At 42.7% G+C, this 13,722-nt stretch overlaps 1 protein-coding gene across 1 annotated transcript in view; it reads right to left on the reverse strand.

Annotated features, from left to right (window-relative positions):
- The window catches only part of ABHD6 (abhydrolase domain containing 6, acylglycerol lipase), an 80,184-nt gene that overhangs the window by 64,541 nt on the left and 1,921 nt on the right, over positions 1-13,722 (reverse strand). The gene's annotated exons all lie outside the window — the stretch shown is intronic.

The raw sequence follows: 13,722 nt of genomic DNA on the forward strand, positions 1-13,722 counted from the left end.
AGGAACTCTCCAAAGTAAGGGACAATGTTGTTGAGAAGTACAAGTCAGGGTTAGGTTATAAAAAAAAATATCCAAATCTTTGAGCACCATCAAATCTATCAAAACCAAATGGAAAGAACATGGCACCACAGCAAACCTGCCAAGAGACGGCCGCACACCAATACTCATGGATCGGGCAAGGAGGGCATCAGACAGGCAGCACAGAGACCTAATGTAACCCTGAAGGAGCTGCAGAGTTCCACAGCAGAGACTGGAGTATCTGTACATAGAAAGACAATAAGCCGTACACTCCATAGAGTTGGGCTTTATGGCAGAGTGGCCAGAAGAAAGCCATTACTTTCAGCAAAAAACAAAATGCCACGTTTTGAGTTTGTCAAAAGGCATGTGGGAGACTCCAAAAATGTATGGAGGTGCTCTGGTCTGATGAGACTAAAATTTTACTTTTTGCCCATCAAAGAAAACGCTATGTCTGGCGCAAACCCAATGCATCACCCGAAGAACACCATACCCACAGTGAAACATGGTGGTGGCAGCATTATGCTGTGGGGATGTTATTAAGCAGTCAGGACTGGGAAACTGGTCAGAGTTGAGTGAAAGATGGATGGTGCTAAATACAGGGATATTCTTGAGCAAAACCTGTACCACTTTGTGTGTGATTTGAGGCTAGGATGGAGGTTCACCTTCCAGCAGGACAATGACACCAAACACACTGCTAAAGCAACACTTGAGTGGTTTAAGGGGAAATGTGTAAATGTGCTGGAATGGCCTAGTCAAAGCCCAGACCTCAATCCAATAGAAAATCTGTGGTCAGACTTAAAGATTGCTGTTCGCCAGCACAAACCATCCAACTTGAAGGAGCTGGAGCAGTTTTTCAAGAAAAAATGGGCAAGAATCCCAGTGGTAAGATGTGGCAAGCTTATAGAGACTTATCCAAAGCGACTTGGAGCGGTGATAGCCACAAAAGGTGGCTCTACAAAGTATTGACGTTATGGGGGTGAATAGTTATGCACATTGACTTTTTCTGTTATTTTGTCCTATTTGTTGTTTGCTTCACAATAAAAAAATAAAATAAAATAAATCTTCAAAGATAGTCATGTCCTGAAAATTAACCAGTTCAGCCGCGGACTATTTTGCTGGCCAAACACCAGACCGCTTTTTGCGATTCTGCACTACGTCGCTTTAACTGACAATGGCACGGTCATGCGACGTGGCTCCCAAACAAAATTGACGTCCTTTTCTTCCCACATATAGAGCTTTCTTTTGGTGGTATTTGATCACCCCTGCTGTTTTTATTTTTTTGTGCTATAAACACTTTTTGTTATAATAAATATCCCCCAAAAATATATAAAAAATATTTTTTCCCTCAGTTTAGGCCGATATGTATTCTTCTACATATTTTTGATTAAAAAAAATCGCAATTAGCGATTATTGTTTGGTTTGCGCAAAAGTTATAGCGTTTACAAAATAGGGGATAGTTTTATGACATTTTTATTAATAATTTTTTTTTACTAGTAATGTCGGCGATCAGCGATTTTTATTGTGACTGCGATATTATGGTGGACACATTGGACATTTTTGACACATTTTTGGGACCATTGTCATTTATACCGCAATCACTGCTATACAAATGCACACAAACAGTGTGAATGCGACATTTCAAAGCCGGGTAGGAACCCTTTGCCAGGCATGTGATCTTCACATCCCTGGTGAAGGGGTCCTTCATGGCCTCGGTACTGGGGTTGATTTACTAAAACTGGAGAGTTCAAAATCTGGTGCAGCTCTGCATAGAAACCAATCAGCTTTCAGTTATTTTTTTTATCAAGGCTTAAACTATTTGTTAACCCGTTTTTATAAGTCACTGCCACCCCTCTATTAGAGGCTGACATAGAACACTATGTAAGTTGTTTTTAAAAATGAGCTTTCTAAATTCAGATTTTGAACTGTCTTCAGGCCGGTCACATGACTCGCGGCCACTTTACAGCTCCGATGGATGGCTTCTGCGGGAGGGGCCTTGATCTCCCTATGACGTCAGCCAGGGAGATCGCGTGGCCGCTCGTCTCCTCCTGCAGAAGCCCTGTCTCATAGCTGTAAAGTGGCTGCGAGTCATGTGACCGGCCTGAAGACAGCTCAAAATCTGTATTTAGAATGCTCATTTTTTTAAGACAACTTACATAGTGTGCTATGCCAACCTTTAATAGAGGGGCTGGCAGTGACAATTTTACGTTTTTTTTTTTCCAAGACCAGCGGCGGGGCAGGAGACAGACACAGAGAGGGAGCTGACAGGCAGGAAAGAGGGGGCGAGGGGGAGAGAGGAGAGCAGAGGGGACAGTAGCGTATGATGCAGGGGCGCACTCTGACTACGGTGGCCAGTGCTCAACAGCCCTGATTTTCGTGGTCAGAGCAGAGAGGGCATACAGGAAGTGGCAGATTCAGGGAGTTTTTTTTACAGTTTGGATTGAGGCAGATTACACAGCACAAGCACTATGCGGTGTAATCTGCTTTAAGGGACCAGGATCTGTTTTTTTTTTTTTGTTTTGTTTTTCGGTTAACAGACACTTGAATTGAGCAAGCTGAAGTTAGAGTTAGAAGTTAGACAATTTTACGTTTTTTTTTTCAAGACTAGCGGCGGGGCCAGAGACAGACACAGAGAGGGAGCTGACAGGCAGGAAAGAGGGGGCGAGGGGGAGAGAGAAGAGCAGAGGGGACAGCAGCGTATGATGCAGGGGCGCACTCTGGCTACGGTGGCCAGGGCTCAACAGCCCTGATTTTCGTGGTCAGCGCAGAGAGGGCATACAGGAAGTGGCAGATTCAGGGAGGTTTTTTTACAGTTTGGATTGGGGCTGATTACACAGCACAAGCACTATGCTGTGTAATCTGCTTTTTTGGGTTAACAAACACTTGAATTGAGCAAGCTGAAGTTAGAAGCTGGTTGGCTGCCATGCACATATACACCAGATTTTGCACATTCCAGTTTTAGTAAATCAACCCACTGTATGTGATGTGATCACCGCAATAAACGTCTGGACAATATTCTAGGGATCCATGGTGTGCTAGGGACTTATGTTCTTGTCTATGCTAATAACAGTTAACCAGATGGCAACCCCTTACCCCAGGCTCTATCAAGGAACATGTGCAATGGGAATATGTTGCGTAAATGCATCATGATACACATCAATGTTCATCAAAGAGCATTATGATGCATGTTGGCATTCAATAAAATGTGCATTGCAACAAGCATAAAAAAAAATGTGTGACAACACACGTCTACGCACATTCACTTGTAATTTACTGCATTTTTATTGATTCTAATGAAAACGCATCAGTAGGAGAAATGCATGTGAACTCAGGTAAAGCCGTCCTTTCGGTTACTTATATCTGCATACATCATTTCCTGATGTTTCACAATATATAGCAACAGTATATTTTCAGGATTAAAAAATCCAGTCCAATGACCTTGCCTAGGCTGAGAAGATGTCATCAGCATGCTAATGGCAGGAAAAGAATTTCCTCGGTTTCCTCTTCCTCAGTGACCAGACTGCAACATTGTAACTTTGCCGCAAGACAAAAGGTAAGAGGCTGCAGCTGGGAGCTGATCTGTGTTAGATAATAGAGAACAGCCAAGAACATCACAGGATTCATAATTTACAAGACCGTCATCTCTTGGTTAGCATCTCAGTATGGTAAATACAGTGGGGGGGAAAAAGTATTTGATCCTCTGCTGATTTTGTATGTTTGCCCACTGACAAAGAAATGATCAGTCTATAATTTAATGGTAGGTCTATTTTAACAGTGAGAGACAGAATAACAATAAAAGAAATCCAGAAAAAACACATTTCAAAAAAAGTTATAAATTGATTTGCATTTTAATGATTGAAATAAGTATTTGACCCCTTCACAAAACATGACTTAGTACTTGATGGCAAAACCCTTGTTGGCAATCACAGAGATCAGACGTTTCTTGTAGTTGGCCACCAGGTTTGCACACATCTCAGGAGGGAATTTGTCCCACTTCTCTTTGCAGATCCTCTCCAAGTCTTAAAGTTTCAAGCCTGCTGTTTGATAACTCAAACCTTCTGCTCCCTCCACATATTTTTAAATGGGATTAAGGTCTGGAGACTGGCTAGGCCACTCCAGGATCTTAAAGCGGACCTTCAGTAATTTTTTCAAGTTTCTATGTATTAAATCTTCTGCCCTTGTTGTTTTAACTTTGGATCGTAAAACATTTTTTTCTGCCAGTAAAAAACGTATACAGTCCACTTCCTGTTTCTTGTCTGGTAAAAAGCCTAGGCTTATGACATCATGCACAGCTCTTCCTCTCACTCTTGTTAGAGTATGCCAGGAAGGGAGGGGGGAGTCATAAGAGGGTCAATGAGAGCTGCAGGGCTGGAGGTGTACCTCTGTGTGTCTGTGTAAATCCAGCAAGTGAACGGGCACCAAGTTCATCTGCCCACAGTTAAAATGGTTGCAGCCAGACTCAGTGGAGGGAGATTTCTGCAGCATATTTGGCAAGTACAGAGTCACAGTATATATAAAATAATATGCAAAGTGGTTGAGGGGAAGCTTCAGAATGGCAAAGATGTTTTTATTACAAATTATGTGAGCAGACTGCAGTTTCTCTTTAATGTGCTTCTTCTTGAGCCACTCCTTTGTTGCCTTGGGTCATTGTCATGCTGGAATGCCCTTCCACGACCCATTTTCAATGCCCTGGCTAAGGGAAGGAGGTTCTCACCCAAGATTTTATGTTACATGGCCCCGTCCATCGTCCCATTGATGTGGTGAAGTTGTCCTGTCTCCTTAGCAGAAACACCCCCCCCCCCCCAAAGCATATTGTCTCCACCTCCATGTTTGATGGTGGGGATGGTGTTCTTGGGGTTCATAGGCAGTATTCCTCCTCCTCCAAACACGGCAAATTGAGTTGATGCCAAAGAGCATGATTTTGGTCTCATCTGACCACAACACTTTCACCCGGTTCTCCTCTGAATCATTCAGATGTTCATTAGCAAACTTCGGACGGGCCCGTACACGTGCTTTCTTGAGCAGGGGGACCTTGCAGGCGCTGCAGGATTTCAGTCCTTCACGGCGTAGTGTGTTATCTATTGTTTTCTTGGTGAATATGGTCCCACCTGCCTTGAGATCATTGACAAGTTTTTCCCGTGCAGTTCTGGGCTGATTCCTCACTGTTCCCATGATCATTAATACTCCACGAGGTGAGATCCTGCATGGAGCCCCAGACCGAGGAAGATTGACAGTTATTTTGTGATTCTTCCATTCGTGAATAATCGCACCAATAATGTCACCCTCTCACCAAGTTGCTTGGCAATGGTCTTGTAGACCATTCCAGCCTTGTGTAGTAGGTCTACATTCTTGTCCCTGACATCCTTGGACAGCTCTTTGGTCTTGGCCATGGTGGAGAGATATAAATCTGATTGACTGATTGCTTCTGTGGGCACGTGTCTTTTATACAGCTAACAAGCTGAGATTAGGAGCACTCCTATTAAGAGAGTGCTCTTAATCTCAGCTCGTTCCCTGTATAGAAGACACCTGGGAGCCAAAAATCTTGCTGGGGATAAGGGGATCAAATACTTATTTCACTCATTAAAATGCAAATCAATTTATAATCTTTTGAAATGCGCTTTTCTGGATATTTTTGTTGTTAGTCTGTCTCTCACTGTTAAAATAAACCTCCCATTAAAATTATAGACTGATAATTTCTTTGTCAGGGGGCAAATGTACGAAACCAGCAGGGGATCAAATACTTTTTTACGTCACTGTAGATGGAGCCCAAGGATGATGACTGACCAAAGATGCTGCCAGTCTGCTAGAGAAAGTAGATGAAGGCATTGTCAGGGGAGTACTTTATTCTCTGTAAGCCCTTGTACACACGGTCGGACATTCCGACGGAAAATGTCCGATCGGACCGTGTTGTCGGATAATCCGACCGTGTGTGGGCTCCATCAGACTGTTTCCGTCGGAATATCCGACTGACAAAGTTTTAGAGCTGGGCTATAAAATTTTCCCACAACATGATCCGATCGGACTTTGTCCGATCGTCTGTAGAGAAATCTGATCGGACAAAGTGCCACGCATGCTCAGATTAAATTCCTAGACCAAAGCTATTGGCTACTAGCCTGAACATAGTCCAGTCATAACGAAATAACGTCATCACATTACGAACTATCGCATTTTTCCGACAACTTTGTCCCACCGTGTGTATGCAACACCAGTTTCGGACAAAATCCGTCAGACAAAATCCGACGGATTTTGTTGTCGGAATGTCCGACCGTGTGTACAAGGGCTAAGAGGTAATAAAAACCTGTCAGTGTTGCACTTACACTTTCCGTGCACTTAAAGCGGAACTTCACCCAAAAGGGGAAGTTTCGCTTTTCTGCCTCCTCCTTCACCTCCTCAACTTTTGGCACATTCATTTTTTTTGGGGGGGGGGGGGGGGACACAGGTAAATGGTTTTGACAGGTACATGCTCCCACCTCCGCTTAGATCACCTAGGCAATCTGGACGGAATTTCACCAACCTCTCTCCCTGCCCACTGCCTCTTGGGACACTTCACAGGTCCCGAAAAGCTGTGAGACCATTTAAAAAGTGCAGTAAGGTTCGCACATGTGCAGTGCGAAGACAGGTGTAAAGCCGCAAAGAGTCACAGTTGGCTTCCCACACTAAGATGATCCGAAGACTGGTGAAGAATGGGCCTGGGTGAGGACATCGCTAGATCCTTGGACAGGTAAGTGTCCTTTGTTTAAAAGTCAGCAGCTACAGCATTTTATTGTTATTAGGGTGAGGATCCTCGTTAAAGAAGACCTTCATTATCCATGGTCCCTAATATTACTTTTTACCCCCTCCTGTGACAGCATTTAATTTTTTCCCCACATCCCTGTCCTTATGGTTTTCTCCCTTAACCACTTGCCGATCGGCTCCTGTACATATACGATGGCAATTTGAAGAGGGATATCTCGGTAACGGCAGCAGCTGCTGCCACAACCGGGGTATCCATCTCTGCAGGAGCCAGTTGTTTTTACGATAATGGTGGTCACTGCGGCGGATTCGCTGCAAGATCACCGTTATCGGCGGTGGGAGAGGGACCCCCCCTCTTGCCGCTCTCCCGTGCCCTCTGCCGCTTACCAGAGCCGTCGGCAGCGGCGGAGGCGACAGGGTCCTTGTCGTGGCTGGGTATGGCGACGCAGGGCGGAAGCGATGTCATAACGTCACTTCCACCCATACGTCTTAAAGGGCCATTTTTTCAAATGACAACATTTTTTTTTTTTATTGCATTTTAGTCCAAGTATGAGTTCTGATGACTTTTTGACCCCAGATCTCATATTTAAGAGGACCTGTCATGCTCTTTTCTATTACAAGCAATGTTTACATTCCTTGTAATAGGAATAAAAGTGACCCAATTATTTTTTTTTAAACAGTGAAAAAATAAATAAAATCAAGTAAAATAAATAAGAAAACTTATTTTTTTTAAAGCACCCCATTCCGACGAGCTCGTGCGCAGAAGCGAACACATACGTGAGTAGCGCCTGCATATGAAAACGGTGGTCAAACCACACATGTTAGGTATCGCCGCAATCGCTAGAGCGAGACCAATCATTCTAGCCCTAGACATCCTCTGTAACTCAAAATATGCAACCTGTAGAATTTTTTTAACGTTGCCTATGGAGATTTTTAAGGGTAAACGTTTGACGCCATTCCACGAGTGGGCGCAATTTTGAAGTGTGACATGTTTGGTATCAATTTACTCGGCGTAACATTATATTTCAAAATAAGAAACAAATTGGGCTAACTTTACTGTTGTCTTATTTTTTTATTCACAAAAGTGAATAAAAAAAAGTGTGAAAAAAAGTATTGCAATGACCGCTTTTTTATTCTCTAGGGTGTTAGAATGTTTGGGGGTTCTAAGTAATGTTCTAGCAAAAAGAAAAAAACTGTTTTAAACTTGTAAACACCAAAATCTCAAAACAAGGCTGGTCCTTAAGTGGCTAGGCAAGAAGAACATGATCATCAGCTGCCAGAAGCCCCCTGAGATACTCATGTCACACATTGCCATGAGGCTTAGGGGCAATCTAGAAAATAATGCCTGCACAACATAATCAAGGGGATGGTTACGAGAATACAGAGGAAACAGCTGTCTCCTGATGAAGCAAGAAAGGAAGAACGGGTTTACTACAAAACATTGCAGGACTTGTTGGGTGCGTGAGTGTGTCTATAGAGAATAACCTAAGCAAAAAGGTAAGGGGGAATTTAAAAAAAATGAATAAAATAATCCAAAGGGTGAAGTTCCTTTTTTAACATGAAAACATATATTAATATGCATCTATGTATGATAACTTGATCTAGAACATCCCTAGGCTGATACTGGACAACAAGAAGCACCAACACTCTGAGTCATCACTATGTTCTGTCTGCTCTCCCCTCCTGTCAGTATGCTCCCAGTGTTGGACTGACAGCACAGTGCAGCACATAACTGACTCCCAGTGTTGCCTCTTCTTCCCCTGGTGTGATTTCTGCTGTGTACAGAATTACAGTTGCTATCAATGACAGTGCTTTTTAACCAACAGCCCATGGACAACTGCTGGACTGCAGCCTTCCCTCTTCCTGATAGAGGGAGGGTGTGTTGCGCTTCCTTAAATACCAAGAGAAAAATAAATAAACAATAAATAAATAAACATAAACAATAAGCTTATGTGATAAAAAGTGACTGTCAATCGTTCACAAAGTATCAAAAAAACTGTGCAAAAAAGTGCATAGAAATGAACATCTGAAAAAATACATATATATATATATATATATATATAAGTATATTACTAGTGCATCATACCAGTGCCTATATAATAAAGGACAATAAAAAACGGGGGGGACTCCAGCTATACAGTGTAAAAAGTGGATTGCAATAGCTATATAAAATAGAGTGAATCGTCTAAGATAAAACAAAAAAAGAAGAAAAAATCTAACATCTAAAATAAAACTACAAACATTGTATATCAATAGCTTAGTGTAGTAAATAGTCCAAAAAAATCTATGAATGGTTTAAAAGTGCAAAGACCATAAAAACCAACAGTATGATCCTTAGTGAAAAGAAATAAAAATAGCAAAAAATTGTAACGACAAATGGTGAATCTCGATAGTGTCCCATACACAGTCCAATCGTGCAGATCTAAAATGTGATTTCACAACCAAACATACTGGGATCCCAGTTGAAGTCCATTCGAGACGTAACGCGTAGGAAATCAGAAGTGACGTTCGTATCTTTTATCGATCCGTCTAGTTGTGTGTGCCTGTTTATTCGCTCCTGTTTGTGAGTAGATATAGTTTGTTTTACAAATAAATTGTTCTTTTTAAAACTACTGCACAATGGAGGATATCTTTTACTTGTTATTTTGAGCATTGTTGGTCGGCTAAAACTACAAGGAAGAGTGGCACTGTCAGAAGTCCCAGTCACAGCTCATCTGATCTCCTGGAATTTCCCCTGCAAATTTACTTTCTCGCTGTAACCTTACAGCTGTGAGGTAATTATTTAGGATTATCCACATTAACACGGGATACCGTTTGGAGGAGAGCTACCTTGGCACATTTGCACTTTATGTTTGGTTGTGAAATCACATTTTAGATCTGCACGATTGGACTGTGTATGGGACACTATCGAGATTCACCATTTGTCGTTACAATTTTTTGCTATTTTTATTTATTTTCACTAAGGATCATACTGTTGGTTTTTATGGTCTTTGCACTTTTAAACCATTCATAGATTTTTTTGGACTATTTACTACACTAAGCTATTGATATACAATGTTTGTAGTTTTATTTTAGATGTTAGATTTTTTCTTCTTTTTTTGTTTTATCTTAGACGATTCACTCTATTTTATATAGCTATTGCAATCCACTTTTTACACTGTATAGCTGGAGTCCCCCCCGTTTTTTATTGTCCTTTATTATATAGGCACTGGTATGATGCACTAGTAATATACTTATATATATATATATATATATATATATATGTATTTTTTCAGATGTTCATTTCTATGCACTTTTTTGCACAGTTTTTTTGATACTTTGTGAACGATTGACAGTCACTTTTTATCACATAAGCTTATTGTTTATGTTTATTTATTTATTTATTGTTTATTTATTTTTCTCTTGGTATTTAAGGAAGCGCAACACACCCTCCCTCTATCATTTCTATTTCTATTGAGAGTTCACTCATAACAGTGTCTGCTGCTCCGATTAGAACCTTTTTTTCACTCCACTTCCAAAATTGTTCTTTTTTTGCCATAGAGCGCAGGAGCCTTTTTACATACATACTTCCCTCTTCCTGGCCTCCAGTCACCTACGCATCCCTTAACCACCCACAGTGCCTGCCAGGTCCCATAGTGCCCTACAACCTCCAATAACGGCCCACATTGTCCCAAAGCGCCCTGAGAGCCCTCCACAGTGCCCTCCATCCTGCTGCAGAGCCTTCAGCCTTCCATAGTGCCCTCAGTCTTCAACAGTGTTCCACAGTGCTCCCCTGTCCCCTCAAGAAACTACAACCTCCACAGGGCCACAAAGTCTGCCACAAATTTCCCTAACCCACTCCATAACCCCCATAGTGACACCCAGCCCTCTACCTGTTTTTCCATACTTTGATTGTGCAGGTTTAAATCCTTTACTTTTGGGGCATGGAAGGTTTTGTAAGAATTTCAAAAAGGTTGAGAAGCACTGAACTGTGGGGCAAAACATAAACGACATGGTGACATTTGTGTAACCTAAATGTCATTTTTGGTGTAGGGAAGCCAAAAAGAGAGGTGCTCATCTCAGACAGAGGATCTTTGATACTCACTAGGGCATGTAATCCACCCAGTTTCCAGTGGAGGAGACACCTGGTGGAGGTTACATGGGTGAAATCATCTTTACTGACACCTTGTGCACAGGATTGAGCATATGTGAAAGCAGCAATCTCTTATGGAATTGAAAGTATAAGATCCAAACTTTCACAATGGCAGAAAAAAATAACAACCTAGGAGCTGTTTTTATGTTGTACTTATTCTTCCTCTCGGTGGCCTTTGTGCAGACGCGGGGCTCAGTCCCTCTTTTCTACATCATATTCTATCTTGATTTTACTTTTTATATTGCTTCAACCTCCTGAGGAAGTGGATAGTGAAACGTGTTGAGAATACAGCCACTGCCTATGTATGCCAAATATGGAGTGGACTCTGATAAGGAGCAATACTGATTTTGTAGTCTGTAGTATATAGGTAGAGGTTATAAGTACATCTATAATCAGTGGTGGTGGATGTGATGGAACATTTAAATATATTCCTGTGTTTTGTGACTGTTCACATATTAGAAGTGTGATATGTCAATTGTAGGAAATTGATCGTCCTTTAATGATCCTTAAACATTTGTATTTATAATAAACCAATTCTGTAGGGAGTTGAGACTGTGTGGTTGATTTACTAAAGGCAATTAGGCTGTTCACTTTGCAAGGGAATTTTGCTCAGAGCTTAGTCCATGTGGTAACATTTCATTTTGCGAAGAATACTTAATCGCATGCAAGGAAAACAGAAAAAAGGATATTCTTGGTTACATATAAATGGATGATGGAAGTCAGCAGTGCTTCACCTCATTTTCTATTCTTTGGGAAGTGCAAATTCCCTTGACACATAAGCAGTCTATTTGTCTTTAGTAAATCAACCACAGAGTGCCATTCTCAATGACTCGGCATGCGTGCAAGCAGTAGGTGAGTGTAAGGACCTGAATGTTGGATGCAACATGTGGTCTTCCTCTCCACCAGTTTTGCTTTCCCTGATGCATCCTGCTAACAAAGCTACCCCAAAAACGCATATGTGCGCCGTATAACCGTAAAAAATAACCAGAGTTGCCAGAATACCATTCTAGGCCAACAGAACGCTATACTACAGAAATACATTAATGGCTTTTCTCAACCAGTATTCCATAGAACCCTTTCATTTCATTACAGGTTGCTGGGGTTCCTTGATTAATCTCTAATGAAACCTCTAATGTAAATTACATTTTTCCTTTAACTGTTCACCAATGTAAGGACCCTTGTCCTACTAACACAAATGTAAGGAGCCCTTATTCACTGACCTACAAGACAGGGGACATTTTTGTCCACCAATGAAAAGAAGGATTGATCAACATAAAGGACATTCCACAACTGTCCACCAATGTGAGCGATCCCTTGCTTCACGGACTTAAAGAGGAGCTGCACCTAAAAAAAAAATATTAAAAGCCAGCAGCTACTAATATTGCAGCTGCTGACTTTTAATAAAATCACACTTACCTGTCCCAGGTTCCAGCGATGTCGGCGGCAGATGACGAGCGATCGCTCGTCTCGCTGCTGCCACCGCCGCCATCCTCTGTCAGGGAATTGGGAAGTGAAACATGACGGCTTCACTGCCCGGTTCCCTACTGCGCATGCGCGAGTCGCGCTGCGCGTCTCTTATGGTCCCCCGCTGTGTCTCTGGGAACTGTGTGTTTCCCAGAACACAACGGGGGGGGGGGCGGAGCGTCTGCGGGGGTCTGCGGCGGTCTGGCCGGAAGTGGGTGCAGTTACCTGGATTATCCAGGTAACTGCACCCCCCTCCCCCCTGAAAGGTGCCGATTGTGGCACCGGAGGGGGGGAGGGATAAGATTAGCGGAACTTCCCCTTTAGGGTGAAGAACCGCTTTAAATGTAAGGTGGCCCTTCTCTACTAACCACCAATGTAGGAGGCCATTCTCTACAAATATCAATGTAGGAGGCCATTCTCAACTAACCACCAATGTAAGAAGGTCCTTCTCTACTAACCACCAATGGAAGGGGTCCTTCTGTACTAACCACTAATGGAAGGGGGTCCTTCTGTACTAACCACCAATGGAAGGGGGTCCTTGCATTGGTGGTTAGGTGTTCTATCGGGTTGAGGTCAGTACTTTGTGCAGGCCAGTCAAGTTCCTCCACCCCGAACTCGCTCATCCATGTCTTTATGGACCTTGCTTTGAGCACTGGTGTGCAGTCATGTTGTAACAGGAAGGATCCATCCCCAAACTGTTCCAACAAAGTTGGGAGCATGACATTTTCCAAAATGTCTTGGTACAGTATGCTGACACCTTAAGAGTTCCCTTCACTGCAACTAATGGGCTAAGCCCAACCCCTGAAAAACAACCCTGTATCATAATCCCCCTCCACCAAATGATTTGGACCAGTGCACAAAGCAAAGTCCATAAAGACATGGATGAGCGAGTTTGGAGTGGAGGAACTTGGCTTGCCTGCACAGAGTCCTGACGTTAACCCTGACAGAACACCTTTATGATCAATTAGAGCGGAGACTGTGAGCCAGGCCTTCTCGTCCAACATCAGTTCCTGATCTCACAAATGCTATTCTGGAAGAATGGGAAACACATTCACATAGATACACCCCTAAACCTTGTGGACAGCCTTCCCAGAAGTGTTGAAGCTGTTATAGCTGCAAAGGGTGGGCCAACGCAATATTGAACTCCTATGGATTAAGACTGGGATGCCATTAAAGTTCATGTGTGTGTAAAAGCAGGTGTCCCGATACTTTTTACAATATAGTGTATGTAGTGCAAGGGCTTCTCTGATAGGATAGTTTAACCACTTCCCACCCGGCCAATGTATATATACGGCCGGGTGGGAGCCGCCTGCTCCTGATAGGACGTTCAGGAACGTCATTCAGGAGCAGCGGGATCGCGCGCGCGCGCGCCCGCGCAG

Source organism: Lithobates pipiens, unplaced genomic scaffold (assembly GCF_037356315.1).
Source record: "Lithobates pipiens isolate NorthernLeopardFrog02 unplaced genomic scaffold, aLitPip1_a1.2 Scaffold_23, whole genome shotgun sequence".
NCBI classification, from domain to species: domain Eukaryota; kingdom Metazoa; phylum Chordata; class Amphibia; order Anura; family Ranidae; genus Lithobates; species Lithobates pipiens.